This window comes from Rhinopithecus bieti, unplaced genomic scaffold (genome assembly GCF_001698545.2).
Source record: "Rhinopithecus bieti isolate Rb0 unplaced genomic scaffold, ASM169854v2 scaffold_31548, whole genome shotgun sequence".
Classification (NCBI taxonomy): Eukaryota; Metazoa; Chordata; class Mammalia; order Primates; family Cercopithecidae; genus Rhinopithecus; species Rhinopithecus bieti.
In genome coordinates, this window is record NW_016814470.1 from 4011879 (window position 1) to 4019156 (window position 7278).

General features: G+C 43.3%; 1 protein-coding gene across 1 annotated transcript in view; it reads right to left on the reverse strand.

Annotated features, from left to right (window-relative positions):
- CUNH15orf61 (chromosome unknown C15orf61 homolog) overlaps positions 1 to 95 on the reverse strand; it is a 9190-nt gene extending 9095 nt beyond the window's left edge. Inside the window, exon 1 of the mRNA XM_017851206.1 lies at positions 9 to 95. The gene's annotated coding sequence lies outside the window, so the exon portion shown is untranslated. The remainder of the gene's footprint in view (positions 1 to 8) is intronic.
- Between the last annotated feature and the right edge of the window lie 7183 nt (positions 96 to 7278).

Below are 7278 nucleotides of genomic sequence, written 5' to 3' on the forward strand. Positions count from 1 at the left end.
GGCGCACAAGCACGCCCCGGGCGAGCGGCTGCAAGGCCAACGGGCGCCGCGCGGGTGCCCGAAAGCCCCCGGGGTGCAGCGGCGCGTGCGCACAGCGGTCCCGAGGCCTCCCGCTGGGGGTGGAGTCCGGGGACGGGAGGCGTGACCTGCGCGAGGCGGGACGTGCGGGAGGCGGAGGGACACCTGCGTCAAGGCACTGGTTTTGAGTGGCCTGGTATGACCTCGCGCCGTCATTAGTAACTCTGGGGCGGAGGAGGGATTCGGGGAGGTCTCATCAATTTGGGTCTGAGGAAAATTTAGGTGTAAAATAATTCAATAACTTAACCACCTCCGCAAGGGGCAGAACTCAAACCCAGGTCTCCCTCCCACGCCCTGGGCTTCAGGGAAACTCTTGGGTGTCGTTGTTGAAATACGACGAGGCGTCCTCAGGGAAGTGAGTTGACAGCCGAGATCCCAGGTCTGCGTTGTTCGGTGAGGCCGGGAGCACTTTTGTGTGTAGGTCCTCGATGTCCGGTTCATTGTTTAAAATTAGTCCCAGAGATTTCAAAATCAAAAGTTTTTTTAAAAACCTCACGTGTCTCGGTGCAGCGTCCGAACACACAAGGCCACCTCCCTCTAAGAACCTGGTAGACGGACGAGTAGCGTCTTACCGACCTTTGTGGTCCTCAGTCACCCATTATCAATCCATTACTTTGGGAAAGCCTTTGCTCAAACTTTGCGGCCTCTTGAGGCAATAACTTACAGACACACCTACTTTTAAAAAAGCATTTCCTCTTTTGTCCTGAACTCATTTTGTTTGGAAAGGCCATACATAAACAAGATGATGTGTCTGAAACCACCTTATGTAAATGAGGTACAGTAATTACACGTGAAGCATCATATAACAATTACTATCGTTGCTAAAACTCAAGGGGATGTAGGATAGTATGGCAAAATTTTATATTTCCCAGTTTTTTGTTTTGTTTTGTTTTTTTGAGACGGAGTCTCACTCTATTGCCCAGGCTGGAGTGCAGTGGCGCTATCTTGGCTCACTACAACCTCTGCTTCCCAGGTTCAAGTGATTCTCCTGCCTCAGCCTCTTGAGTAGCTGGGATTACAGGCGTTCACCACCCTGCCTTGCTAATTTTTGTATTTTTAATAGAGACGCAGTTTCACCATGTTGGCCAGGCTGGTCTCGAACTTCTGACCTCGTGAGCCACCCGCCTCAGCCTCCCAAAGTGCTGGGATTACAGGCGTGAACCAGTGCGCCTGGCCTATTCCCCAGTTTTTATTGAACATTGAGCACACACCAACATATGCCAAATCTTGAACTTTACCTTATAGAACTTGAACTTTATAGAATTTTTTTTTTGAAAGGATCTCACTGTTACCCAGGCTGAAGTGCAGTGGCTCGATTTCGGCTCACTGCAAATTCCTCCTCCTGGGCTCAAGCGATCCTCCTACTCTCAGCCTCCCAAATAGCTGGGACTACAGGTGTGTGCCACCTACACTCGGCCACTTTTTTTGGTATTTTTTGTAGAGGTGGAATTTTGCGATGTTGCCCAGGCTGGTTGTGAACACTTGGGCACAAGTGATCCCTCCGCCTCGGCCTCCCAAAGTGGTGGAATTACAGATGTGAGCCTCTGCACCTGATCAAATTAAATTTTAAAAAACAGTGGAGTCCTTTTTCAAACAAAATCTGTTGAAGATCCCTAACATATAAAATTGGTTAAAACTTATGCTTTAGGATGGGCGTGGTGGTTCACGCCTGTAATCCCAGCACTCTGGGAGGCCAAGGCCGGTGGATCATCTGAGGTCAGGAGTTGGAGACCAGCCTGGCCAACATGGCGAAACCCTGTCTCTACTAAAAATACAAAAATTAGCCGGGTGTGGTGGCACATGCCTGTAGTCCCAGCTACTCAGGAGGCTGAGGAAGGAGAATCGCTTGAACCCAAGAGGCAGAGCTTGCAGTGAGCCAAGATCGTGCCATTGCACTCCAGCCTGGCTGACAGAGCAAGACTCTGTCTAAAAAAAAAAAAAAAAAAAAAAGTATGCTTTATTACTAAACATAAGTTCAAAATTGTTTTAACTTTTATTTTACTTATTTATTTTTTAGGCATGAGTTCTCACTGTGTTGCTTAAGCTGGTCTAGAACTCAAGCCAATCTGTCACTTCAGCCTCTTGAGTCACTGGGATTACAGGAACCACCATGTCCAGCTATAAGTTCAAATTTTTTATATTAACTTTTTAGGTAAGTAAAAAAACAAAACAATGAAACTTCAGTGTGTTGTTGTCTTGGATTTTCTTTTGTTTTGAGCAGAAAGGGGATTCATTGGAAGAAAAGTAGGTGGCCCAAATAGTAAACAAGAAGTCTAGAGAACTAGTCTCAGAAAATGGGAAGGAACCAGGAGAGTCTGAACAGCAAAGATATAGATAAGACCAACAGGAACTAGTCTGGCGAGCATGCCATTGCTGGCGGCACTGCCACTGGACTCTTGATCCTATTGCTTGCAAAATGTTGAAGCTGGGGGTTGTGGTTGTGGAAGTGGATCCTTTGAATTGAGTTGTTCCTATCCCCAGCTAAAACAGTGGAAAAGCCAGGGGGGAGAAAGCACTCAGGACACATGACATTACTTTAGAAATGTAATTCTCTGCAAGTCCCACTGCTGAAACTGCCTGTTGTGACCTGAGACCAGTTTTATCTGTAACTGCTGAGATAACTTGCTGCAACTCTAGAATTAATTCTCCCCACTGCCTTACCTATTGAAGCTTGCCAGCTCCTCAGAACCTTACTAATGCCAATGAACTTTCTCAAAGAGCACTATGTAACATTTTTCTGTTTTATAAAAGCTCCAACCTTCTCTTCGCTCTTCGGACATATTGAAGACCACCTGGTCTGTGTGTATATATCAAATTGCAATTTTTTCCCCCAAAAAAGTGTTAAATTTAGAGATTAATCTCTATATCTTTATTTTGACTTCAACATAGTGGCAGTTACAGCAGTCTCAGTATCCAGTTAATTTCTGCATCTTCTGTTTTGGTTATACACTATCATGAAAATTCCGATTTCTTCAGAGAAGTAGATACAAATAAGAGTGGTTTTTAAATTATTCATCTTGAAATCCGGCCATGTGCTTCAATTACAAAAATGGCAGCAGGAGATTAATTATGAGATCTACACTGAAATGACTTAACCTCAAATTAATGTGTGGGCAGTTTGCAATATGTTAAATTTTGGCATTATGTGTCTTTTGGCAATATAAAAATCATTTTAAAAAAAAACATGAAATTTGAATTGAACATGTGCAGAATCCCTGACGTATGTCTGAGAAACCCTGCGTTCTGTGGCATATGAGATGAAAACCACTGACAAAGTGGGTCAGATACTACATATGTTCACTGCATTTTTGCATCAAGAAGGCTTGGGAAAGGGCTACCAAACTGAAAGGCTTCTGTTGGTAACAGCTCTCTTGGCTAAACCTCGTCAGCAGTGAGGGTTTCTCTTAACCCCAGCCTCTTTCACTATCTCCCTTTCTTTTCTATGCTAAGGTAGAAAGTTCCCTCAAAGAGAGACAAAAATGGTGGTCCATACCCCATATTTAAGAGTGTTTGAATGAAACGTTCCCTTACCTAAAGATACAGAAATGGAGAAAATAACATCTCTTCTGACTTTAAGATTATTTGGTGCCACTTCCATAATTGAAATAAGATAATTTCTCAAAACAACAGCAACCAACCCACAACTCAGATCACATACTTGATTTTCTTTTCAGTTCCAATTCGTCATGGCTATGAAACAGGGGCCTAGGGATGTTGCACTCAAAAGCCTAAGTTTATGTTTTTTAAAAAAATTGTATCCTATAATTAAGAATGCATTAAATAAATACATTTTTCCACATAGCATAGAGAAACGGCATATCTCTTAGAAGGAACCCCTTAAAATGATTATAAAGACCGATACTGTGTACAGCGTTTAGCATGTGCACACATACTTCATGCTGCTCCTAGAAGGGACTTTGCATTCCTGTTTTTGTTTTAAAGGCATGTAGAACATTGTAGGTACCTAGAACATGTTAAAAATGAATTTTAGGCCGGGTATGGTGGCTCTTCCCTGTAATCCCAGTACTTTGGGAGGCCGAGGCAGATGGATCACCTGAGGTTGGGAATTCGAGACCAGCCTGACAAACATGGAAAAACCCCATCTCTACTAAAAATACAAAATTAGCCAGGTGTGGTGGCGCATGCCCGTAATCCCAGCTACTTGGGAGGCTGAGGCAGGAGAATCGCTTGAACCCAGGAGGTGGAGGTTGTGGTGAGCCAAGATTGCACCATTGCACTCCAGCCGGGGCAAAAAAAGAGAAACTCCACCTCAAAAAAAAAAAAAAAAAAAGAATTTAATAAAATTGATAAATTGGGATAGTTTAAAATTAAAATTTTCTCTTTTTTTTTCTTTTTTTTGAGACAGAGTCTCGCTCTGTCGCCCAGGCTGGAGTGCAGTGGCCAGATCTCAGCTCACTGCAAGTTCCGCCTCCCGAGTTCACGCCATTCTCCTGCCTCAGCCTCCCGAGTGGCTGGGACTACAGGCACCCGCCACCTTGCCCGGCTAGTTTTTTGTATTTTTTAGTGGAGACGGGGTTTCACCGTGTTCGCCAGGATGGTCTCGATCTCCTGACCTCGTGATCCGCCCGTCTCGGCCTACCAAAGTGCTGGGATTACAGGCTTGAGCTACCGTGCCCGGCAAAATTATAATTTTCTATTCATCGAAAGGCATATTAAGAGAATAAAAAGGTAATTCATAGAGTGGAAGAAGTATTTGCAATACATATATCTGATAAAGCATTTGAGTATCTAGAACACACTCATACAAATCATTAAGAAAAAGACAATTCAATGGAAAAATGAGCAAATATTTTAATGGACATTTTATAAAGAAGAATAACCAGTAGTCCAATAAACAGGTGAAAAGTGCTTGATTCCAATAATTATTTGAGAAATAGAAATTAAAAACCTCAATGCAATACCATTACACATCTACTAGAATGGTTAAAGTAGAAGAGACAGAAAATACTAAGTGTTGGTTAGGATTTGGAGTAATTGGAACTCTTATACATTGCTGGCCCCCATTTTGGAAAAATTTTTGACAGTATAGTGCTATATATATAATAGCTGAATATAGGCATACCTTATGACCCAGGCGTAACACACCTAGGTCTGTATTGGTATTGGGCTGCCATAACAAAATACCACAGATTGGGTAGCTTAACAGAAATTTATTTCTCATAGTTCTAGAGGCTAGGAAGTCCAAGATCAAGGTGCTGGCCAGTTGGGTTCCTAATGAGGGTTCTCTTCCTGGCTTGTACATGGCTGCATTCTCACTGTGTCTTTGCATGGTGGAGAGAAAGCTCTGCTGTCTCTTCCTGTTTGTTTGTTTGTTTGTTTTATGGTTTTGAGACAGAGAGTCTCACTCTGTTCGCCCTGGCGTGCAGTGGCACCATCATAGCTCACTGCAGCCTGGAACTTCAGAGCACAAGCAATTCTCCTACCTCAGACTCCTGAGAAGCTGGGACTACAGGCACATACCACCATGCTCGGCTATTTTTTTTTTTTTTTTTTTTTTTTTTTTGTAGAGATGGGGTCTCACTATGTTTCATTTATATATGGTGTAAAAGCAGGCAAAAACTCATCTATGCTGTTAGTGTTAGAAGGCAAGACAGTGATTAGTTACCCTTAGCGGAGTGGGTCTAGGGGGAAGCCTGTGACTAGAAGGAACATGCGGACTTCTGAGAATTATTCTCTTTCTTGATCTGGATTCTGGTTGAATGAGTGTATTCACTTTGTGAAAATTATTTTAACTGTACACATTTGATATGTGTATCTTTCTCTTTCTTTCCTCCTTTCTTTTTCTTTTCTCTTTTTCTCTTTCGAGGCGGTATTTTGCTGTGTCGCCCAGGCTGAAGTGCCATGGCATGATCATGGCTCACTGCAGCCTCTACCTCCCAGGCTCAAGAGATCCTCCCAGCTCAGCCTCCCAAGTAGCTGGGATTACAGACCCGAACCACTATGCCCAGCTAATTTTTTGTATTTTGTATTTTTTTGTAGAGACATGATCTCACTTTGTTTTGCAGGCTGATCTTGAACTCCTGGGCTCAAGCGATCCTCCTACCTCGGCCTCCCAATGTGTTGGGATTACAGGCGTGAGTTGCAGTGCCCAGCTGATATGTATACTTTTCTATATGTATATTACACTTCAATAAAAAGTTTGAAACAGAAAATGAGTTCTACAGGTAGTACTATATATTAACACATCCTGTTGTTATCATTCATTAAGTATCTGCAGAGAACATGTCACTGTGGACTTGACCCAGATCTGATCCTGTACATGTATAGAATAGTTATTCTCATGTTGCTTTTCTGATCTTACTGTGAGATCCTGATTTATTCATATATTTCTTTTTTTTTTTTTTTTTTTTTTTTTTTTTTTTTTTTTTTTGAGACGGAGTCTCGCTCTGTCGCCCGGGCTGGAGTGCAGTGGCCGGATCTCAGCTCACTGCAAGCTCCGCCTCCCGGGTTTACGCCATTCTCCTGCCTCAGCCTCCCAAGTAGCTGGGACTACAGGCGCCCGCCACCTCGCCCGGCTAGTTTTTTGTATTTTTTAGTAGAGACGGGGTTTCACCATGTTAGCCAGGATGGTCTCGATCTCCTGACCTCGTGATCCGCCCGTCTCGGCCTCCCAAAGTGCTGGGATTACAGGCTTGAGCCACCGCGCCCGGCCTATTCATATATTTCTAAGTGTGATTTAAAACAGAATAGATTAGGGATGTAGTATTCAACTCACTGCTATTCCCAGAGGGAGAAGTGTAGGAAAGTTACTGGGTGCCTATGTCAGCATGTTGGTAAAAGATAAAGGAACTATGAACAAGAGATAGAAATGTTTACATTTAGGATTTTATTTTAAATTTATACTTTGAGGCCTAAGGGCCTTTGGTTCCAGGAAAGAAGGACCATGGAGAGGATGCTGTCCCATTCATATTCCAGCATGCTTTAGAACTTAAAAATAGATACTCACAGGAGCCACAGACATTGGTTTTCTAGAAACCGAAATCTGCTTGGTGGCTCAGTGCCCTCTAAGCCATGCTCAGCACCAGGAGAGATGGCTTGAGAGACCCCTGTAGCTGGATGAATGTTCATTAATTCTCCCCCCTTCCGCCAGTGGCAAATGCCGCTCCCTGCTCCGTTCCTGTATCCTTGTGTTGCCCTGGCAAGGACAATATACATTGGCTTTATGCAAAATTATCCTCA